Below are 24,623 nucleotides of genomic sequence, written 5' to 3'. Positions count from 1 at the left end.
GAGGTTGGATATTGGGATGAAATCCTTCCCTGTGAGGGTGCTGAGGTCCTGGCACAGGGTGCCCAGAGAAGCTGTGGCTGCCCCTGGATCCCTGGCAGCCTCCAAGGCCAGGTTGGATGAGGTTTGGAACAGCTTGGGACAGTGGAAGGTGTGGGAAGAGAGCTAGAGCTAGTGCTAAAGGCAATCTTGCCCTCCATACACTGCAGCTGTGTTAATTATCCAAGAGTGGGAACAGCCGTGCCCTCACAGCTGTGGGTGTGATAAAAGAGGGAATTAGCTGGGAGAGGAGACAGGTGTAGTTTGCTGGTTGTTCTCTGAGGAGGAAGGGACAGGAGCTCGTGTGAGGGACAGACAGGGTAAGGTGGCTGTGCCAGGGACGGGAACCAGCGAGATGGAAATGCTGAAGAAGGAGAGAAAGAGCCAGAGCTGTGTGGAGCTGCTCATGGGACTGCAACATAGAAAAGGTATGAAAGACTTTCAGATAACATGGGACTGATACTTGAATCCCCCTGAAGTTTTTAAAGGAGCACTCTTGAGTGCTGTAGCCATCTCAGTGCTGACAATAGGAGGTGTTCCTGCCCGTGGCAGGGAGTCGAATGAGAGGAGCTTTAAGTCCCCTTCTAACCCAAACCATTCTGTGATCCCATGATTTAAATATGCGCTGTGTGCATTGTTAAAATTCACCTCGCCTCCAGTTGTTCAGATGCTCGGCAAGAATGCCATTGGTAAATTGATTAATTGCATCAATTACTTCAGTGGAGTTTTTTCCTCCCTCTGTTCTTGCACGTTTTCTTCCCACAGCAGTGTTCAGAATGACACTGCCCAAGTTAGGGCTACGGCTGATTCCTGCTTTGGCCGGAGCACTGCACACTGCCAGTTTGAAGCTGTTCCCTGTGTGTGCCCTACAAACAGCTCTGGCAAACACTGCACTTTTACAGTATCATTTATTGGTGAGCTGAGGTGCTCAGGTGTTCACAGAATCACCTCTTTACTGCTCCTTACCACTGTTCTTCTGCTCCTTGCTGCATCTTGTTAAGCATGTATTACACATCAATAAATCTTTATTGATTGTATGCCATTTATAGAGACAGTAAAGGCAAAAGAGGTGTATTTATATGGGGAAAAATCACAGCAAAGATAAAAAAAAGATAGCTTTCAGCAACAAAGGATAACTGGAACATACTGTAAGAATTGGGGGGAAAAAAATATCTCCTGAGAGGGTGAGCTAAGGGAAAAGTTAGATGAGGGAAGCTGGCGGTGCCTTAGGGAGCCTGAAGGCCCCGAGTTCAAGTTATGCCATTCAGAAACTCTTGCAGGTGACCAGAGAGGTTTAATCATGAGCTCATCGCTGACCTCAAAAGAAAGAAAGAAATATGCAATAAGGAGAAACTAGGTCAGGCTCCCAGAATGAGAACAGAAGTGGAGCAGGGGCATAGGCAGAATGAGAAAGGCCAAAGAACTAAATAAAGATACAGCATTTAAGAGCCATTGGCAGTGAGGAGATCCAGCTCTGTATCAGTGTTACAGGAGGCTGTTCTGCTCTCCAGCCGGGAAAGGGAGCTATCAGCACATCAGCGCTGCAGATAATTGTTTAATGTCTTTTCTTCATTTGAGGTTCAACACTAATTAGATGATTTCTGTAATTAGGACTAGTTATAAAGCAGTAAGGTCCCAACCTAGGTGTGGGAAAATGGGTTAGGGCCAACCTGGATGATTTAGATGTTTTCAAATGGGTTGGAATTGTGAATTTAATTTTAGAATACTTAAAAAAAAAAAAAAAAAAAAAGTAAGAAGAAAAGATATTTCAGTCCTGCAAGTGGGGTTAACTTGCAAAGGAGAGAATCAGGAGCCTGTGAAAAGACCGGCACAGTGAGTGTTCCTAAAAAAGAAGAAAGAGGAGGAGTTGGGGAGCTAGAAAGCCACCAAGTTAACATCAGTTTCTGAAAAAGTACATGAACAAGTACTCCAGAAATCTTTCTAAAACGCCAAAAATCCCATCAAAGCCATTCAACTTCCTTGTGCAGGGCAGCGCTCTGTTTTGTGGACAGAAGAGCAGCAGCAGATTTGTGCATTGAGATTTCAGTGAGGGCTTTGGCAGCGTCTCAGTGACATCATCAGTTACAGAAACATTGTCTTAGTCTGCCTAAGATCTTAATTACTTTCAGGAGGGCCATTGTCTCTTTATTGATTAGAGTGGGGATCTAGGAGGCTTACCCCAGGCTTTGCCTCACGGACCTTCCACTTAAAGGCTTCAGGAAGTGTATAAAGTGAGAAGGGATAAATCTAGGGCAGTATTTAGTGCTGTCACTTAAGAGAAGTCCATGGAGCTCCCAGCAGAACCATGAGTGGAGATTTCCTCATCCTCTATCCCAGATATAATGTGCTGGATGTTCCCCAGGAGAGAGGAACCTCCTCTCTGGGTGTTCTGTGCTTGCCCTGCTGACGGGGAGGAAGGCAGTTTGTTTGAGTCGATACTGAAGTGTGAATGGAAATAATCTGTACCAGCTTCTCCCCAGGTGCCAACAGCTCCACAGGGTGCAAGGAGTAGGGAAGGAAGCCACTGTTGGATTGGGGCTCTGGAGTGGCATCGAGGTGTGAGCACTAATTCATAGAAATGCCCTGATTTGCACTCTTGCTGAATTTAGCCTTGTGCTGCCTCTTGTGCCCCAGCAACCCCGAGCAATAGCCTGGTTATTCAGCCTTAAAATCAAGCCTAATTGAAAACCAGGCCCAGTGGTCAAAGGACAAGAGTATTCCAGATGCCAAATATTTGTGAGAAGCCAGCTTGTCCCAGGGAGGGACAGCTGCTCCTAATTTTCCTGAGAGAATCATATTTTAAAGCTTAAAAATACAATAATTTTTGTGCATAGCAGGGCAGCTACTCCCTACCCAGAAGGGTTTAGTATTTGTGTGCCTTGGCCTGCCAGCCGTGAGAGGGGAAGAATACTCGTCTGCTCAAGAGGCAACTCAGAGACATGCTGAATTATTTCAAAATATGCCTCTGAGGCCTTCAGAAGAGAAGTGCTGAACTGTACTCAGATTTTTAGATACTGGACCCTGCGACAGGTTGGCAGTGTCCAACTGGGATTAAGCCAGGCCTTTGAGTCCAGGGGGACCCAGGGCCTCTCCCAGCCTAACACAGGGACTGGGGATGTTTCACTCAGCCTGGGGTTGAAGGAACCATTAACAAAGGCACAAACTCTTTAAAAATTAGGCTGTTTTCAGAGAGAGTGGAGGAAGGAAAGGTCCAGCCTGGCTGATAGGACAGCCTGCATCCAAGAGGGGTGGGAAGGACTGGAGCTGGAGCTTTCTGTAGCACACAGCTAAAAGCTGTGTCTGTAATTGATGTTTTTACAGGTGGAACATCTTTGAGCAGCAGGGAGTGGGGATTGTGCCCCTGTGCCCAGGTGTGACCCCACCTGCAGAGCTGCCCCAGCCCTGGCACAGCACAGGAAGGAGCTGGAGCTGCTGGAGAGATCCAGAGGAGGCTCCAGGGGGATCAGAGGGATGGAGCAGCTCTGCTGGGAGGAAAGGCTGGGACAGCTGGGAGTGTTCACCTGGAGAGGAGAAGCTTTGGGGTGACCTCGGTGTGGCCTGGCAGGGTTTGAAGGAGCTACAAGAAAGATGGAGAGAGACTCTTTAGAAGGGTCTGGAGTGCCAGGACCCAGGGAATGACTTCCACTGCCAGAGGGCAGGGCTGGATGGGAGATTGGGCAGGAATTGTTCCCTGTGAGGGTGGGCAGGCCCTGGCACAGGGTGCCCAGAGCAGCTGTGGCTGCCCCTGGATCCCTGGCAGTGCCCAAGGCCAGGTTGGACATTGGGGCTGGGAGCAGCCTGGGACAGTGGGGGGTGTCCCTGCCCATGGCAGGGGGTGGAAATCGATGACCTTTAAGGTCCTTTCCAGTCCATTCTGGGATCCCATGATTCCATACAATGGAATCAGCCATCCCAGGATTTATGCTAGAAGCTGCTTTTCCACGTGCTGCTGTGAATTTGGGTCGCTGAAACCCGCACAGAGCAAACCGCAGCTTCGATGAAACGCAGCCATTCTGAGGTCACTTCTGTCCCCTGCATCGGATGCTTCTCTTTGCAGATGTGGTACTTGGATCTGTGGCCAAAGTGACCTGGAACTTTGTTTTAGTCTTCGTGTTCTCGTTGTTTATAGCCACAAGGTGGCATTGCAGATTAAAGGGAAAACAGCTCTTGGCGTTCAGGAACACGGAGGGACGGGAGAGACTTGGGGGGGGGGAAAAACAAAAAACAAACCATACAGCCAGGTTGAAATTCCTTCTGTGTGTTGGAGAGATGCAAGGAAGAGTTCTGCTCTCGACTCCCAGGCCTGCAGTTTCGATGGCAGCGAGTGGGATGTTTGCTGTGTTATGGTCATGGGGTGTTTCAAGAGATTGTGCATCTGCAAATACACCGGAGCTGTTCAGAGCTGTTCCTCCCCTGCCTTGGGAACTGATGCAGCTCCAGAGCTGTGAGAAAGGTGATGGTGGCACCTCACAGCCTCTTTTGTTTCTGTCTTCGTGTTCAGCTCCTGAAGAAAACTCATTTCTTTCTCCCCCATCCTACTCCTGTTCCCCGCCTCCTCCAGTCACATTTCCCTTGGTTTCCACGCAGGCACAATTTTGGCTAAAGCTGGGGCTGTCTGGAAGGATTGACCCACTGCAGTGAGTGAAGTTAAACCCTCTAACCAAGGTTTGGATCTCGACAAAGCTTTAAGGGCTATTTATTTGTTTTCTTATGGAGATGAAGGGGAACTGAGCTTGTTGTAGCTGGACCTTCTTTGTACTTTCCAGGTTTTTCTGTGATCCAGGGCTCAGCCTTTTATGTTCAGGGCAAGAAGACTCAGAGCAGGATATTCAAAGATTTTTGCTTCTCTGAGTCAGGGTGAAATAATAAAGCATTTAGGAGATCTGAGTGAATCCTTAAGAAACCTGTTCTGCCCCCCAAAAAATGATACCAAGTTTCTCACTCTGGAAATACTGTCTACTTACAATGAGGATGGGCTTCACTGTTTTATTTCCTTGTCTCTTGTAATTAAAAATTCCTGTAATTTTTTTTATTTTTTTTTCCCTGTTCCCCTTGATGATGCTGTAATATAAATGCTGAATTTCTGATAGCTCCTTTCTGGTCCCAGCTCTTCTTATCAGTGCTTATTGCCTTTGTCTGTATAAACTTTCCATGCAAACCAGGAAAAGTAGCTTTGCTAAAAGATGGATCTTCCCAGCAGTGGAAAAAAGTGCTAAATGGAGTGGGGGAGCACCCAGCCAGCAGAGGAAAATCTTACCTGTTTTGGAAAGACAGTGAAAATAACTTTATTTTTACCTCTGCTTTGGAGAAGGAGCGAAAGACAGAGGAAATTAAAAATAATAATAATAAAAAAGACCTTGCTCAAAACACACTAAAAGTGTTTGTTAGGAATTTTGCCGATAAATGGAGGGTAATTGACAGTGTTTCACCAGGCCAGAGAAATACCCAGTTCTAACTCTTTTCAGAGAAGAAGGAAAGCAGTGAAAAATTTTCATCAACATTAACATGCACATGACAGCAGAGAAAAACACCATGAAGTTTTGCTTGGACAGTTTTCACCTGCTTGAGAAAGCCAGGGCACATAAATACGTGTAGACTCAGATATACCCATGCACACACGTGTGCGCATAGGAGTTTCTGTGTGTATTTGACAAGTCTGATTCCATTTGTGACCAGCTTTTTTCAGAACCGTCTCTGAAGAATACTCCTGGTGTCTTAAACCGTGTTTGCTTTGCCAAATTGTCCATAATTTCATCCCAGTTTTCCCTGCCTGTCTCCCTCGGGGTTGCTGCACGGGGTGGGAAGGCTCTTGCACACACCAGCTGTCCCCAGGCTGGGAAACTGCTCCCGAAGACTGTGGTGAGGTGGCCACAAAAAGTGTGCAAAAATGTTGTTGGTTTAGATGGCGTGGGAAATGCTCTTCTTGACTAGTTTCTTGCTCTGGGAACAGCAAATTGTGCCCAGAATGTTCCCGTGCCTCGTTCCTGGACAGGAGTGGTGCTGCTCGGCCGTTCAGGCAGGAGAGTTTATTCCCACTGTCTCCCACTCTGTGGGAAGCATGGCCAGACTTGGACTTGGAGGCCTGATGGAATATAAACACTTGGCGTTTATTAAATATTGTGAATATTCTGCCCCGGCATGTAAATAAGTAGCTGGAATTTTGATTTCTGGGATGATTTGCCACGATAGAAGTGCGTAAGGCCAACGAGAGAGCATCCAATTCTGTCAGGATAATTTCTAAAGGTGTATGTGCTCCTTCTGGATGCTGAGGACTTCTGGGTAGAAGCCAGCTCCTAAATGATAGGGGTTAGGATGAGGCTAGCAAGAAACCTCCTCTCACCAAGGTTATTTCATAACTGCCTACTGCAGAGTTTCACATTTACCACTGGAGCAGCTGGTGCTGGCTCACCTCATCTGTCAGGCAGGGAGCCGAAGGAGATGTATTGCTGGACTGACCCCAATAGTGAATCCGATGTTCTTGGCTTTTTTTTTTTTTTTTTTTTTTGTCTCCCGACCTGAAGGGAGAAGTGAACCTTTTGAAAGAAGAAAAGTTTATGCATAAAAAATTCTGTGCAGTGCACATTTCCGGATGAGTGTTCAGGCCAGCATTACTTAATGCTGAAATCAAAGCTTTGGGGATTCATGGACATTTCCAAGGCTGCTGTGATACTGCAACCCCTGTGTATAACCTCGTGCTTAACACAGGGCTTTTATTCACCTTGAAGTTCTCTTTTGTTCTTCAATCAGCTCTGTTCTGGGAGGAGAGGGGGGAAGCAGTAATAAGATTTAGCAGGATCTCTGCAGATGAACAGATGCAAGCCCAGCTCTCTTGGAACAGAGACCTTCATTACAGTGTTTGTATTCCAGAGGAGGTGGTCAAGGAAAATTTGGGACAGGATGAGTGTTTTCTGTGGAGAAGAGATGCTGTTTAAACTACCATCTGTGTGTAGCTTACACTGCAGTAGGAAAACAAAATTTGCTGCATCCTGGGGAATATTACGTGAACGTGTTTAGTAGAAGTTGCCCAGTAATGCTGGGATCTCTTGTGTGCAGCCTGCTGCTGCCTGGGAGCACCTCGGGGCAGTCTCAGCCCTGCTGAATTCTCAGGGACTGCCCTCTTAATGGGAAAGTTGTGCCTCTGCTCCAGGGGATTGTTGAACAACACATGGTCTAGCTGGGTGTCAAGAGGTTCAGACGTGTTCTGCTGCAGAATGAGATCACAAAGCAGATTTCTTTTTTTTTCTTTTCTGTCCTTTTATTTCCAAAGGGGCTCTTTGCTCTTTTCCCCCGCTCCCCAGCCCAATAAGCTCTGTGGTGCCTGTCAGGACGTGGATATATCATGGTGAACACTTAAATTCAGGTGTTTTCTACAAACCTGACAGATCTTCAACCTGCCCAAATCTGAGTATTGTGATTGTTCAGCTACTGTTGCCTAATGTGAATGCAAGGGCAGGAAGGAACATCTCTCTGCTTCTGCAGAACCTCGAGAAAATAGCTTTGGTTTTGACAAATTGGCATTTTCTTTCAAATATTTCTAGTGAATGTTGCAGAGGTCAAATGTTAAGGCCTTCCTCTGGAATGGAAGTTTGAAAGATTTATGTTGGTCTTCAAATCCATAACCTGCTGACATGCTACAAAGGCCTGAGATGGCTGCCAATACCTCAGCACATTTTCAAAGCACAAACAGTGGCTTTAGTCATCATTAAGTTGCATGAATCAGACCATTCTTCCTTGGGCAGTCCTCCTGCAGAGGAAGTTTGTTTAAATTTCTATTGTGCATCTGCTGCTCGTGCTTTCATATGGGAACAATTTTTTCATGTGCATCAGAGAGGGGTGAGTAAGGGAACAGCGACACATTGACCTCAGAAGCTCTCAGGGAATTTTCTAGAGCCTTGGCCTGCCTGCAGGAGGGGGTTTTGTGGGCTTACTCCAGTCTGTGCTTGTTCCTCTGGTTCTCCTGCGTGCAGCTGCCACTGATCCACCATCCCCGTGGGGGTCTGGGAACACAGAGAAGCCTTCCCTGCATGGTAAAAACCCACAGGTGTTTGAAGGTGAAATGATGAGGAGAGTTGATGGTTAGAACTTCATACTCTTGCTGGTTTTGTTCTGCCTGCTGTGTAGGTGCAGAGGAACAGACACTCACCCACTCTTAAAACGGCAATTTCAGTTCTCGGTTGATTCACTTCAAGTTTGGAGGCAGAGGAAACTTTGCTTCCTTACCAAGAAACCAGAAGTCTCCAAGGCCCTGCTGATGCCCGCTTGAGAAGCAAGTTTGATCTCCACGGTGTGAAATGAAGCTCCTGTTGGCATTTGAGATGTCTCTGCCCATGAACTCTCCTCTCTCTCTCAGGCACCTGTCCAGCTGATGTTACTCAGCTCCTGCTCAGGCACTCTGGTGGGCAGAACACAATGTTCATAACTCATCTCTCCTCCTTCCTGTGCAAGCTTCAGCTGACTGAAAGGCTGTTTATTCCCGTTTGCAGTGGTGGAAATCAGGGCAGAACCAGGCCAGCCAGATCTGTCTGTGCACACCCAGCTGGCTGGGACAGCCTTTGGGTAGTGACAGGTTCAGCTCAGGAATCTCAGATGGACCAGAGTTACTCTGAGGTTAATAGTTCTTAGATAGGAAAGCCTTAAGGGGAGAAAAATCTGCGTCTACTTTGGACCAAAACTATAGAAATTTGAAATTTTTTTTGTGGAAAACAATTGCTCCCATTTTACTTCCTCCTCCCTGCGCATTTAAATATTGGAATGTAATAGAAGCAAGTTGGAAAGCTCCTGACTGGTCCTTAAGCTAAGCAGGAGCTGGCAGCATGGAGACTGTGGGGTGACAGCTGAACTGGAGACTAAATCATTTCTCCTGAGCTGAGCTGTGGGCTCAGCTGTGCAGGAGCGTGAAATCTTTTCTTTGATTTTTCCCTTGGCTTTGACCATATAGTTTTACAATTACAATTAGGAAACACAAAAACTGTTCTTGCACACTTCACTGAATAATTGCCATTAGTTCAAGATCACCCATTTCTCCTGTGTTTTATACTCCACAACTTTAGACTGGAGACTTGGGGCTCTCTTCCTCTTTGCTCCCCTTGCTCTTTTCAGTGTTCGTGTCTTGTCTGGGACAGGCAGAGCTGTTGTTGTTCATAGTCCCAGAGCCCTGAAGGAGGATTTTTTTGGGAGCTAGTCACGACCCCAAACCTTGAGGCCTCTGAGTGACCCCATTTGTAATCCAGGGATGTTCTCAGAACTTCCTAGGCCACAAGACACCCGGATACATCCCTGAGCTGATGACTGCCCAGCCAGTGGCTGCTGTTGGATAACTGAGTTCACCCTCACAGCTCTGCCCTTAGGAATATGGGATTGCTCATATGGGTGACTGCTTTTGTGGTGAGCAAGGCTCGTCTTGGAATGGCCAGTGCATCAGAAGATCTCCTCTCCTCTCTCTCCCCTCCTACTGACCTCCCCCAATGTGTCCTCGACTAAATATGTAGTGCTTGCACACAAAGGGAAGGAATTTAGGAGTGTGTGAAGTACTTGCAATTAAATGTCACGCAAGCCACATGTGGTTTTGCTGCTCCAAATTCAGCTCAAATAAATGGAAAGGATTACAAAATGAGGGAACAGCTTGGGTCAACCTGGAGTGTTAAACAAAATGTGTTTTCCTTCAGTAGCATCCAGGAGTGTGTGGCGCATTTTTGCCAAAAGGAGAAGACAGTGCGGCGTCTAAGTCAGGGGCTCAGGTGAGGTTTAACCTACGCAGGCCTAAGTAAGTTGAGCCTTACTAGTTCTGGTGCTTGAAATTAGTTTCTCTTTGCTTTCTGTGGCGTGTACTGCTGCAGGGAAGGGAATGTTTTCCGTGCCTGCTGTGGCAGGACAAGGAGGAATGAAGGTAGGAGTTGGCAGTGAGGTCATGGCTCAGGCTCACTAATGGGAAGTCAGGCAGAGGATTCGTGTTCATGTTGAGCCTTCAGTAAGCCAGGCTTAGGGGGCTCTCAGGTCTTTAAGATAGTTAAGATTTTCTTCTCATGCTGGACCATGCAATCAATGAGGTGTCTCCACATGTGAGGTTTTATTCCCACCTCTCCCAGGGAGATGAGTGTTGTTACTCACTGAACTCACTCACATCTGACACTCCTGTGATCAACAAATCAATTAAATCTCCCAACGAGGAAATTTTCCACTGGTTTTAACTGGGAATTGCTCTGTCCTGGTAGAACTGCTCCACTTATTTTGTGAGCCAAAAAGCTCCAGCAAACCCGACACAGCCCTGTTGTCTTCTCGGAGGGGTCTGGTGGCATTAACTGATAGAGGAAGGATGTGTGCCTTTTCCTGAAAAGCTAAGGAGCGTTATTTGCTCTCTCTATCAGCAGTGGCATTGCCTTTCCCAGTCAACTACTGCCAGCTGTGGAAGACACGTTCCCTCCTGCCAGCCACTCATTGTGCTTTTGCAGTAGGAAGAGGGGGGATGAAAGAAGGGGGGATCTTAATTGAAAAAATAGGCCTGGGGCTTCAGGGACATAACAAAGTCAGTGGGAGTGTGTGAACAGCAATTTATTTTGTCAGTTCAAGTTACAGTCTTTCTGACATGTGAAAATTGCAGATGCCAGTTTCTCAATGTGTCACTGTGACACACAGCATCCCAAATAAATAATGAAACTCTGGACTTGGTTTGCAGAGCTTTGGAAAGCCCCAAGAAATGGGATATAAAAATTGACAGATAAATTGAGAGAGTTTTCTGTGACATATGGGGCATGATCTTAGTTCCACCTTTCACAAGATGATCTTCATACCTTTCATTGCTTCAGCAGAATGTTCCTTTCCTCAGTGTGGTCTTCATAGAGTTTATGGCCTTCACAGCCTCTTTGGGCTTTGAAAATGGAGCTTTGATTCATGGAGAATCAAACAAACCTTTTCCCTTGAAACTGCAGAGGATTGGATAACGTGTGGCTGAAGTGTTGATTTAAGACTGAGTAGATCTCCAAAGCAACTTGTTAAGGCTAGAGTCCAATTAGGAAATTACCTGTTATCCTGACTGCCTACAAGCCTTTTAAATGTTCATTGTTCTTCACCTGCTAAATTGGAGTGATGATGATATTTAAATCTCCTGTGTTTTCTGACTTAGTTTAAGTTTTTTAGAAGGAGCTCTCCTTTCCATGTATTTCTACAGCACTTAATATAACTTGGTTCAGCCTTTATTATGGTGTCCATTTATTATAGCAGTAAAATCTCATTTTGTTCAAATCAAGTAGTTTCTATTAATGTTTGTTCACTGGGCTTACAGAAGTAGACAAATGGCCATTAATGATCAGGGGACCAAGTCGGAAGCATGAAAAGTTTATTAAAAGTTCAATTAGAAAGAAACTGTTCTGCAGAGACCTTTAGCAAGAGCCTGAGTGACAGCAAAGACATTAGAAATCCTTAATAACATGGCAAAGCTATGAATGGTTTCCTATCCCATTTCCCCAGTTAATCTGGTTTAGTCAGGAGAGTGGTCAGACAGAACATGTGGTTTCTGAGAAAATCCTGAAAAATTAGGCTCATTTTATCTAAGGGGTGAAAAAAAGGAGGAAAGAATATGACAAGCTTTCAAATGCATAGAAGGCTTGTAAATGCAAGAAAAGATGTGTTATCTTTGGAGAAGAAGAACAGGGCAGGAAGCTGTAAACTTAAATTGGAAGGAGGTCTGTGTCCAGAAGCTGAAGGAGGCATCACCAAGGCCAGTGAGGGTAAGAGCCGGTGCTCTACCTGCACCACATGGTCCTGGCAGCCTGGCATGGAGGGGAGTAGAAGAAACTGTCCAGCCAAGCCTTGCTCTAAAGCAGCATCTAAAGGAAAAATGCTGATCATTTTTCACAGTGTTTCAAGAAGCTGAAGGTCAGTGCAGGCAGGAAGGTTCATCTGGGTTCATGGCTTGGGAGGAACTGTTAAGCTGGCACTTCTCACCAGCAGGTATTGTGCCCAGGAGTGTTTGCTGGTGAAAGTGGATCCTCCTGCTCATGGAACAGGACATTACCTTCAGCTGCACTGCCTTGTCTTATTATGTAAACTTAAAAATAGGGGATGGATCCTCAGGAATACAAAGCCAAACTGCCCTTGTTGTGCAGCAGCCAGGGCCAGAAGTAGAAATGTGAAACAAGCTGGAGAGGGCTGAGTACCTGGTGACAGATGGGCGAGCCCAGTCCATACACTTCCCAGGACATGTTTAAATGTGAGTTCTTTTCCATGGAAAGGCATCAGTTGGCTTGGCACCAGTGCTCCAAGGGGAAGCACTGCCCTGCCCTGCCCTCCTCACACTTTGGAGAAAGCTTCTCTCTGTTTCCTTGGGAGCTACGGGAAGGAGCCGAATTAAGCTGCAAAGATTTTGACTTCATCCACAGCTGCCCTGGTCACTCTCTTCTGAGAGCTGCCCTGGTTGTACAGGCTTGGAGAGAGCTGATGCAGTTCCTTGAGAGCCCACTTACCCTGATCTTAGCTCAGTGCTTGTCTGTCCTCTCAGAACATGCGTCACTGCACACGGTAATTACAAGGAGAGCTAACTGCCAGGGAAGGATGATTGCATCATTAAGACACTGGAACAGGAATAACTAATTCTGCTCTTAACTCCTCATGTAACCCTGGTTATGACACTCGAGATCAGTTTTCTCATCTAAAAGGAATTTTTTTTCCCTACCTTATTCATTTTATTTTATTGTATGATGTTGCTCTGTCAATTATGCTTCGAAGGGATGGAGCTGTAAGGAAGTCGTGTCAATGGCAGCACTGATGAGGATCAAATTCAGACTGGAATTTGTACTAAAACTAGAAGTGTCCTGCACTAAGAATATTCACGTCAATAATGAGGTCTGTAATTGAAAAAAAAAAAAAATCTACGAGGGTTTGGGAGAGTAATGACAACAGAAACACCTAAAAGAAAATCTGTAACGTGTAATAGAACCTGTCCATTCTTTGTGTGAATTTGCAACCCTGACATCTCTTACTGAGTATTCTGGCAAGCTCATAGCACTTTCAAGGAAAGATTTAACAGCCAAGTTAGAGCACATATCTCATGTTGCTTTTAGTTTATTATTATTGCAAAATGCACTATTGAACACTTACGAGTGCATCACAAAATAAAATGCTGGGGAATTACAAATGAATTTTGCTCTTAAGATGAATGAGTCTGTGATTTAGAAGCTTTGACATCAATAGCACTGATGGTTTCATAGTAAAGAGGACTGCAGTTGTCAGATTTTCCTTCTACTTTGGGAGTCCTGGCAAAATTTTTAGGAAGTAAGTTTTGGTGAGATTCTTATTAATCTTTTACCCAAAATTTCAGCTAGCTATGAAATAAGAGTGGCTTTATGCTTTTTCACCCTGGTTTGCTTCTTTTCCCTCTTCTGGATCTAACAGTTTTTATGAAGTCAACCTTTTCTACCTCTGCTCCTTCCTCCCACACTCCATCTCTCACAGACAAAATTCTGCAGACCCCTGAGACTCTGTTACTCATCAATTCTCTTGGCACGAGGGTCCTTTGTCCATGGAAGCTCCATTTTTGTGTGTGTCACATCATAAAAAAACTATTTGTATTATGCAAAACTGTCACAGCTGAGGAGCCAAGTCATTCCTTTCAATTTCACACTGGAAAGCGATAGGGTAGGGTTTTTTTCTTAAATATTTCAGACAATGCTTTTATCAAAATGGGTCATTCTTCTGTCTAATCAGAGTGCGCTTCTGGCCATGACCAGTTCTAGGTGCAAGAACTGCTGCAGTGGGCAGTAATGGATTAAATATGTCCACTGTGAAAGATTCTTCCTTAATTGCATTAGTTTGAGGTTTATTTTATGCTCTGAAATGTGGCCCTGAGCCAAAGAGACCACAATCCACCTTCCTTTCCAAGGTCCGAGCACCAAGCAGTATCCCTTTACAAGAAGGGTGCTTAAGTGCTTTTCTGAATCAAAGCCTGAGTCAGTGCTTTAATGTACTCTGTTCATGCTTGGAAATGGCTTGCATTCCTCCGAGCAAATTTCCTTCAGAGGAGCTAAGCCTGCTACAGTGTCTGAAGAATTCAATGTCACACTGAAAACTTATCCCCCAGATCTGTGTCCGAAGAGATGCTGCCTGGTGGATACTGCTTATTGCCATGCAGCACTCCTGCTCCAAGCACTGAAGCAGTCTGTTCTCTCTCCAGGAAATGTGTTAAATTTTGCTCTGGTCACCTGTGGTGCTTTACATTTATATTCAAGGTTCTAGGGGAGGTCACTCCAGGGGAGCACCAGTAGCATCTCCGTTATCTATGACCTCATACGTAGATTTGAGGCTGGCTCTAAGGCAGGAGCATGGCAGGATTCAGACCGTGCAGCAGAAAGCTTAGACAGGTGTTTCACGGAGGAATCATAGAATATGTGGAAGGATCCGTAAGGATCATTGAGCCCAACTCTCTGCTCTTCCTAGGACTGCCTTGATGAATCATAGAGTGGTTTGGGTTGGAAGGAACCTCGAAGAGGATCTGGTTCCAGTCTCTGCTGTGGTCAGGAACACCTTCCATTATTCCGGGCTGCTCCAAGCCCTGTCCAACCTGGCCTTGAACATTTCTGGCTATGGGGCAGCCACATCTTCTCTGGGCACCCTGTGCCAGGGCCTCACCGCCCTCACAGGAAAGAATTTCCTCCTAATCTCTAACCTAAACCTCCCCTCTGTCAGTTTGAAGCCATTCCCCTTGTCCTGTCACTACATGCTCCTGTCAAAAGCCTTTTTCCATCTTTCTTGTTGGCTTCCTTCAGGTCAGAGCATCATCCAAGCTCCTTGCCGCTAGGGCAGGGTTAGTGCTGTGGGGAGCCTGTTCCAGGCTCTCCTCACCTAATGTCAGCTCTGAACATCACCAGATGCAGCTCCACTCCCTTTTCTCATGTCCTCTTGCTGGCTCCAGAGAGGGGATCAGCAGCTCCTGCTCTGCCCTCGAGGGAGGTGTGGGCTGCCCTGAGGGCGTCCCTTGCCCTCTGTCCCTGCTCCTTTCAGAGCCCTGGGCCCTGCTTTCCTTTCACTGAGTCTGAAGCAGGTGCCTGACCTGCCTCTGCGCTTTCTTGTGGTTCATTCCCAGCCTTACTGCTGACTGCTGCTTCTTTGTCAGCGCTCGAGGAAGATTCATCCCGGGCTGGCTGGGCTATTTTAAGGCCACGCTTCTATGTATCTGCACAGCCCGTGTGCTTCAATTGGCTTTTGTCTGGCCTGAGCTGTTTTTGTTATCACCCTCGTTTTGCTGATAAAGCAGGAACATTTTTAGAGGTGAATTTTTCCCCCCTCTGCAGGAGCCCTGGGCGGGATGGGAGTGAACTTTGTCAAGCGCTCAGAGTAAAAGGAATTGTCAGGATACCTTGGCTCTTCTGTCTGTCCTGACAAACCACTCGGGGGCCTTGTGTCTCGGGTTGCTCCCTCTGCAAAGCAAGGCTAATATTTATTTCCATTATATATATATTAATAGCACTTAGTAACTTTGAACAAGGTCAGGCCTTCGCTGCATTACACACTGTGTGCTAAGACATGCATATATTAGTGCCTCTCTCCTGCCTCCTTCGAAGGAGTGATGTCAGAATGCAGTGCCTGAGAGGCAAGCAGTGATCCATAATGCCTGATGCATTCCAGGGCTCTGTCCTGGCGCTCTGGCTCATCCCAAGGAGTGCCAAGTTATGGGCAGGAGATAATGTGGGCTGGCCTTTCATAACTTCATTATCCTATTTCAGGTTTAATACCCCAGGTAAGGATCTATGACTAAATGGCTGAGAAACCTGTGAAGTTTTGCTGCTGGAGTCATAAAGAGAGAATGAATCGGGACTGTCAAAGTATGGGCACTTCCAGAACAGCTGACACAGGTTTTGTCTAGATTTAAGCCTCTCATTTTCGTCACTGCCTTAGTCACAGGAATCACTCTCCAGATGATCCCGTACTCCTTCAAGTTCAGAGCAACATCTCCCTGAATTGATTGATTAGCAGACAACAACTCTGTGAACTTACAGTATGAATTCATAAATAGTCTGTCTCCAACCACCATTAATGCATCCCAGATTTAGGGCTGCCTGACAAATCATGTTCTCCCATGGCCACCATGACTTTGTTCTACACTTCAAATTTGAAAACCATGAAAAATAAATAATAGTTTGGAACGTCTGGTTGTTAAATCATCGCAAGCTCCTACTGGGGACGCACAGTGACGCCACGATTGCCAATGTCTATAAAACTGCTCTACAGGGCTCTGTTATTCTGGTGGGACCCAGCTCTGTGAGTGCAGCAGCAGGGACATGTTGGGGTACCATTGCTGAGGTTTTGGAGATCGGAGTTTGGATATGATTTTTTTTTTTTTTTCTACAAATGAATGTTAATGAGAAATGGTCTTTCCTGCTATTACTATGCCCGTATACTCTGGTTTCATACTTGGGGACAGGATTTAAGGGCCACTGTGGGGACTGCTCATGGTCAGATAACTGCTGGTCACAAGCAGAGTGCAATTTGTACAGGGCGAACCTGAACTGGAGTGGGTTGTGTGCTTGTCTCTGAAGTATTAAAGCAGGAATTGTCAGCACTTGATGAAAAAAGTGAAGTCTGAGCAGAACTGTAGTACATTCTCATCCTAAGGTGTAGAGGTAGAGCTGCAGAAGCAGCGCAGCAGCAGATCTAAAGCCTTGTGTCAGCAGGACTCAGGGAGGCTGACACCAACACCAACACGGTGTTGTATGTGCAACTGAATGGTTGTCGTGGGCAAGCTCTGAAACAATGAATCTGAGATTAGCTGCACTGTGTGGAGAGTTACAGCTTAATTCTATGTGAAAAGATATAAAATCATTCATGACACAAAGGCCAGTTTGTGAGAGGGTAACCAGTTGCTGAATGGTGATATTCTCAAAGTTTGTTTCATGTAGAATTAGTCAGAAGTCTATAAAACCTGTAGTGATTAAAATATCCTTCTGGCTTTCCATATCTCTTTTTGTTATAGAACCCCACTTCATAAAGTTTGAAAGTGAGACTGTAGTTTACTGAAAGCACTGAATATAGTTTGAGAGAGCCTGGCTCATCGTGCAGGGCAGTACTTGAGGGAGAAAGAAGGAAAATCACCCACAGTCTTCATTCCAAGAGAGTCCAGACATTAAGCCACTGCATAGAAAGCTGTTAGAAATTCAAGGATTTCCTTACAAGTACTTGCATCTTTCTTTCCTGGCTTCTTCTGGAAGCTGCAAAGGGGTCCATTGACTTTGTGGAGATTCGTAGTGCCACATAAATTAGGTGGAGAGACTCCATGGGAAGTAGGCCAAAGGGAAAGATAGTTCTTAAATACATTATCTCTTTCACTCTTCTCCTTTATACACTTCTCCCCATGGCAACTGTACTTAGTCAAATATGCTTTGAAGTGAGTTGCCAAAAAAGTAGGATTAACTGCCAGAAAATAGTTAAGTTATATTTTCATTCCCCATTCTGTGTGAAATAGTACAGCAGAATTAGTAAATATGAGCATCATATTATTTCCAGTGCTGTTGCAGTGGCTTCAAAATTCACCTCAAATTGTTTTGCCCATCTCTCTAAGTTATGAGGTGATGACAACACCGAAGAAGCAGCGAAGCAGGCAGAAGGTCCTGTGGAGCAGTCTGAATGCTGGGTCTGTTTTAGAGCTGGTGATTGTTTGGATGCAGGAACTCATGGAAATAAACCCTGGCTGTACAGCTGGTGCCCATGGAAAGTGCTGTGGAACAGAAATAGGAGAGTCACAAGTGAGGTGTCCGTGGCTGGTGGCGAGCAGGGACTGTCCATGCCTGACAGGAATGTCACTGCAAAGGTAATTTTCCTCGTCTCCCATTTCAGGGTTTAGGGGTGTCGAGTGTGGCTGTCTAATTGTTCATGTTGGCCAGCTCCCAGCTGCTTTTTGAAGATATTTATTTTTGTAACTGTTGCATTTATCAGGGTGGATTAGCCAAGTCTGTTGACTTCAGTTCTTTGGCACAGGCTGTCAGAAATTATTTTAGCAATGTTCTGCCCTGAACAAAGTGCATTTACTTTTCAACCTCTGCTCTTACTTCCAAGCAATGAGCTACTGAGGGTTTCATTTACAGTCAAACATTCGGTGTAGTTCCTATCCACAGCTCTTTGTTGTACATTGGATTTCTGTTTGTGGAAACCAAAGGGAAGGAGAAAGGAACATCTCCACTTAATGGCTTCTGGCTACCAGTAAATGGTGGCAATTCCACAAGGAGGTATAAAGCACAGGAGGATGTTTTCAGAGAAGTAATAAATTTGCTGGGATAGTCACGAAGAGTGCCAACACCACTTGAGAGAGAGGAACTTGTGGGCATTTCTTTTGTTCCATCTCATCTTCAAAAAGGCTTGAATATACAGACCAATCCTCTGCCCAGCAGATTGACCATTTTCCAGCACCAGAGGGCTGGATCCTTTCTCTGCAAATTGTTTAGAGGGACACCATGCTTACTAAAATATCACAGCTTTTCTTGGGTAAGCTGATTGACCTTTGAGAGTACCTTCAGGGCTGTGAAAAGTGTTAATGGAACGTATTCCCTCTCATGTGGGACAAGGTAAGGAAGGATTAATTCCAAATTAAAGGCTCATTGTTTAAGAGACTTTCATTGGAAAATGAGTATCCAGCAAAAAGATCCTTTATTTTCTCTCCCAGAGCTCGGACTAACCTTTGTGCATCCACATGTACCTTTAAAGGGAGGGCAACAACTGCAGAGAGGTTTTTCACTCACCCGAATTAGTTTGTTCATTCCCATAATATTCCACTTGAATGTCACCGCAACCTCTGTGCTGCCACCCCCAAACCTGATCTCGTCACTCACTTCAGAGATGCAATTCCCTGCCAAACGCCTCACCTTCATCCATCTCAATCTAAACTCAGCAAAATGACCTCTCAAAAAGTACTCTACAGAGGCACTCTTTAATCAACATCTGTTTAGAGCTTTCCTGTTAACTTCACACAGGCAGATTGTTTTCCATAATTAGGCACAGATAGGCTGTGATATAACCAGCTGACATATAGAATACATATTCATTTCTCCCGCTGACTCCTTGAAGGATCTGAGTAATGCACAAGAAACACCTAGTGCATTTAATACTAGTCTCAAGAGTTTCAGACTTGTCTAAGAGAGTCGCTGAGGCACTTAAGGTAAAACTCATCTTGTTAAATGAGAGGCTTAGGACAGTGTGATGCTCTTGATGAACTAAGAGGCTTTATTTAGATAAGAAACGGAGAGCAACTGGGAGCTCGTGTCTCCTTATTTTCCTCTGCCGAGCGGGCTGTAAGGGGCAGAAATGTTCTTTAGGGGCACGAAGATGGTGACATTAATAGAGCTGGCCCTGCAGGGAGTTTATGGGTTTGCAAATGCCACCCTGAACAGGTACTTGGGGCTCTGTGCTCTGGACCTTTCCTGGTCTCTATTGTCTGAGGCCCTTTGCAGAGGCTCTGGTTCAGACAAACGCTTAACCAAACGCTTAAAAGTTCTTCGTATGTAAAACACCCGTTAAGCTCTTTCTACTAAACATGACCTTGATCTCTTGGTGCTGCAGCTCCCCAGTGAAAAATAGAAATCCGATAACAGCTTTATCAGTCTGAAAATTCCCAGCAGTCCCGTGCTACTATTTCTCATGTAACATAACAAAACATATCTATAAGCGTGATAGTGTTTACTGGCTTGATTCTGCCCTTTTCTCTTCGATGAAATTAAATAACAGCCAGCTCCAGGGGCAGCCTGATTGATTTCAGTGAAACTAATGCTACTACTCAACAAGACTGAGGGCAGAAGGAGCCGAGTCAGGCACCGAGCAGGTTTTGTTATTCTCCTGTTACTGCCACAGAGCTCCGGTTATTTTGAGAGAGCCTGTTCATATTTTCTCTTTCGCTGTCTCCTCCTGATCTTTTTGCCTTTTCTCAGCCTCACACAATAGTCTCAAATCTTATCAATTGACTGTCAGCTTTAAAAATCTCCTACTTCTGGAATTTTCAGGTTTCCCTCAAGTGAGCATTTAAAGCCACTGTGTCTCCAAACCATCTGCTATTACTGGGGAAAAAAACACCACAAAACATTTTAAAAACTGACAGCTGACTTTCAGAAGTCTTTAGTAATTGCAGCCCCAGTTGAAATTATTGCGACTAAATAGCCTGAAATGCTTTAGAAAGTCAGGGCACGAGCTGCATTCTGCTACCTCCAGCCCCATAATTTTCTACTCTTTTCAGTGTGTTATTGTTGAAGGTATCAGAGTTTGAAGGTGATTAAAACTCAATAGTTCATTTGGTCCTTAGCATATTGTTTTCAAACATTTCCAGCAGAAGTAAATGCTTAAATCCCATTAAATTGGAGGCTAAATGTCTTAGATTTCTTTACAAATCCTTCTGGTAGGCATCAGATATCAAACAGACAAAACAAAAAAATTAAGCTGAAGCCAGGGTATTTTTCTTTCCCTATGGGGAAAAGGGCATCTATTATGCAATGAAGCTTTTGTAATGGTTTGGTGGCTTTGACAAAATCCATTTTACTTCATTGTCCTTTTATTTTACATAATATCCATAAAATGGCAAAGCAGAAGAAGTTATTGCTGATCAAAACAATTAGGATAAAGCTCTTGAGTTAGAATAATGTTGCACAAAAAGTGACCTTTTTGGGCCAGAGCGACTTTCTCAGGGACTGTATTCTGAATGAAAGGGTAGGACTTGTCTTGCAGCCCTCTAAAGCAGATTTTGCCTGTCGTCTTTGCATAAGAAATAAAAAAATACTTAAACAAAATAGTAAAAAAAAAAGGAGTTGGCTTAGTTCCCCTCACATTGTAATTAATGCCCAGCATGTTGCAAAATAGCAGATTAAATGTTACAAGACAGGTAAAGCTTAATCCTACCATGATCATAGGGGATGCTGGAAACTTTAATAAAATGAAATTTTATGAAATTTCAGCAACTGAATAATCTTTTTTTTTTTTTTTTTTTGACAAGAGCTGAAAGAGGATCTGTTTAGGAGACCCTGTTCTTACACGGGTTCCTCTGGATTTCAGAGAGGAATTCCAGCCAGGTGCACGTGCGTACCCAAATATACCAAGCTATAAGGAGGCTTAAAGATTTTCCAGGGTGAAGAAAAAAACTGATCAACGCGTAGGTCGCATAACTGCGTTTACCTTGTGGTGGACCAGCCTTCCATAGGTCATTCCCTATGCTGCAGAGGGCACGTTTGAGGACAACAAAGCCCATGCCCCAGTTCTCACTGATTTTTACTGGGAGCCTGACTCCCATTTGCCTCTGACTGTTACTACCCCTCGTCCCTAAAATCCCCGCCGTGTCCCCTGTGGGCTGTTCTGTTCCTGCCGTGTGACCCCATGGCCCCAGACGGAGGTGCTGGCAGGGAGCTTTGGCTGCCTTTGGTGTGTGCAAAACTGCAGCAGCAGCGACGGGAGATGCTGAAATCGTTACGGGAGGCCTTGCAATTGGCACGCAGTTCTGGAGGTGGGCATTGTGTTGGAGAGCTGTCCTTAATTAATCCCGAGCCTCCAGAGCACGCTTTCTCATCTCTTCCTCCCCAGCCCTCCCCTCACAAAGGTGTCTCTGCTCATTAATCAAATCACTTTTCTGTTCCTGCCGTGGTTTGAACACTGGAATTCTTGCCAGCCTGTGCAGGAGTGAAAGCCAAGGTATTTGGTGTGTGCGAGCTGCTGAGCTGCAGTTCCCTCCTTCTCCCCATCCCTGAGCCCTCGCTCCTCTGATCTCACCACTCGGATTTAAACGCGGGGGCCAGACCGAAAGGGCAGAGATTTGTTTGGCTTTTGGCCCGGCGAGCTCGGGCCTGTCCGGACTTGTCCACTGACCAGTCGAGGACAGCGAGTTTCTCTCTGAACACGGATTTTTCCTGCCCCCCTTCCCGGCACAAAACTCCTTGGCATGAGTTCACCCTCCAGAAACCTCAGTATTTACACAGGCTTCGTGGCTGGGATTTACGCAGGGCCCAGCTGCTGGTGCTTATCTTCAGCTTTCTGAAGGAAAAGGTTGAAATTGAGAATTACAGGAGAGAGCTTCTGCTTGTTGCACAATCCCCCAGCTTGCTCCAAAAAAAGGGGTCTCCCTAAACCACCTCCAGCAGGTTTCAAATATTATTTCAAATATTATGCCATTTGAAATGGCATAATGTGCCCTGAGGAGGAGAGGAAAGGTGTTTGGAAAGGCCATCCATGTGCAAACAGAGCTCTGTCCGTAGGAAATCTGGGAAAGTGGTCGTTGGAACACCGATCTGAGTTTCTTTCCCTTAAGATCACAGGTTCTGCTCAGAGAATGGGAGAGCAATGGAGAAGTTTGTAAGATACAGGTGGCCCTGAAAAGCAGCAAGTGCAGCTCTTCAGCACGAAAGGGAGGGGCTGTGTGAAATTAGCAAAGAGTTTTCATTAATATTTCTAGTAGGAATAACAATATTTCCTTTCTAGGCTTGTAGTTTTTTTTAAGAAGTCATTCACTATCACTTTAACCTTGAATATCTAAGGGGTTTTTTTGTGTTTTAGCTTAGGAGAGAGAACCAGAAGCTTCCTTATCAGAGGTATAATTTTTAGAAGGTGAAATTACTTGAAAATATAGAGTGTTATCCAAAATATGGAGTGCTTTTGTTCAGGACCCTTTAATAATGTAAATCTTCCAAAAAAAAAAAAAAAAAATCCTGTTTTTAGGTAATAGTCTGGAAAAACCCCACCATATTTTAATTAAATTAAATCAAATCACACTGAAATGCAGAAGACTTAAATAGATTGGCTGACGGGTGTAGCTGCTAATCTGGCCTATGTTCTGTTCACCCTGCGTAATCATCATCTATTCTGTGTGTGTTGTTCCAGACCCACTACATCCCAAAATATTTTGTGGAGTTAATCAAATATAACCTGAAATTCAAAGAAGAGGAGAACAGTTAAGGTGTTCACTCAGGAGATAAATGTATTGATTTCAGGTGCAGCTTAGAAACAGGAAAAAAATCGTCAGATCCATGAGGGAATTTTCTCAGAGCTGCTGTAGCATATCCAGAGAGCTGCAGCAGTTCCGGGGGCTCCTCAGTTTGGTTCCTGGATCTGCAGTCTGTGAGTTAATAAAGAGGAGATAGAAGATGTTCCATCATCCTGCTGCAGGCCAGCAAAGCTCAGTTGCCAGATTTCTCTCGTGCCTAGGATACGGGCTGTCTGAAGGAATTAGCAGTGCTGCCTTGGAGATCAGCAGGGTCTCTCCTGCCTTCGTTCCAGCAGCATTCGTCGGCACCGCTTCGGAGGAGTTCAGGCTGAAGACCTCCGAAGTGAGGCACCTCTCTTGCTTTGAGAATCTGGGATTTTTTCCCAGATGCTTTTCAGAGCTTTTGTGATTGCCTGGCTCTTTCCATTTCTCAAATTCCATGTTTCCCCCCGCCCCCGGCCTCCTCTGACCCAGCCTTATCCTTCTTTCCTTTCTCGGTGCCTCTAACCTGCTTCTTGAACCATTTACCTGTTTTTCTGATCAAAGAATATTTCAGTCTGAGTTTGGGAAGAAATTAGTTTTAGTCAGTCTGTATCAGAAACATGTGGCCCTGTGCTACCAGACCACTTCACCATCATCATTCTTAGCCAGGTTTATTCGAATTTGCACACAACCCTGTTTAAAGTAGGAAATCAGGCAGAAACAAACCTTCTGTTTCCAGCCAGACACAGTGTTCAGAAGTCCTCAGTTCAAATTTCAGCCATTTCTAATTAAGAGCTCATCAAACCTCATAAAACCCTCAAGGTTTCCAAGGATTTCTTGCTAATGGCCACACTTGGAAGAAAAGAAAAGTACTTTAAGTTATTTTGCTTTCCAAGTGCACTGTGTACTTTTGTCCTCATCTCCCATTGCTTTCTGTGACATCTGTGGACAAAATGTGTTTGGAGATGATTTGGTCACTTAGATGGGAAATTTTATATTGAGTACATTAGCGTGTAAATTTGGGTTTCCAAATGCTTTGGGTCATCAGCTCATGCAGAGATGCAAACACACACATGGGCTTGTGTACACTGGTTAAAACAGCACGATAAACTTTCTTAAAGAAGAGCAAAAACTTTTGCTTTTGTATTTATATTATTTAGACTTCAGTTAATTTCTTAGGAAATGTTGTCTTTTTTTTTTTTATTTTATTTAAATGGTTCTGAGTTAATTTTGAAGCCAAAAATCGAGCATAAACTCATCTGCTCACAGTGTCTGAGTTTCAAGATAATACACATCCTGCTCTCATTACATTACCCCCCATAAATCCATCTCTGTGTCAAAACTCCTTAAAAACATAAATGCAAATAATAATAAAAAAACCAAACCCAACAACGAGAGTTAAGAAAGTTAGCCTGTGTCTTAAAAAGGAAGGAGAGGAAATAATAAATGCAGAGAATGAAGTATTCAATGCCATTTTTGGTTGCTTCTCCAAAAAAAAAAAAAAAAAAAGTTGATTGTGGCTGTGTACTAATGCTTTAAGTTTTAACAAGGGGGTCATCTGAAATAGCTAAAGACTATGCTGGCTAAAATTTGGGTAATTTAGATGTTCTGCAATTCAGCAGACCCTGATGAAATCGACCCTGGAGTACTTCAGGCTCTAGCTGCAACAATCCCAGTG

At 44.8% G+C, this 24,623-nt stretch overlaps 1 long non-coding RNA gene across 1 annotated transcript; it reads left to right on the top strand.

The window, feature by feature from the left end:
• Positions 1-304: 304 nt before the first annotated feature.
• LOC120761768 (uncharacterized) lies at positions 305-24,054 on the top strand. Its single transcript, XR_005703738.2, has 3 exons — positions 305-464; positions 17,688-17,830; positions 20,990-24,054. It is a non-coding gene; the product is annotated as an uncharacterized LOC120761768 (long non-coding RNA).
• Positions 24,055-24,623: the final 569 nt, after the last annotated feature.

The sequence above is a fragment of the Hirundo rustica genome, chromosome 20 (genome assembly GCF_015227805.2).
Source record: "Hirundo rustica isolate bHirRus1 chromosome 20, bHirRus1.pri.v3, whole genome shotgun sequence".
NCBI classification, from domain to species: Eukaryota; Metazoa; Chordata; class Aves; order Passeriformes; family Hirundinidae; genus Hirundo; species Hirundo rustica.
This window is presented reverse-complemented; position numbering and strand designations above follow the sequence as displayed.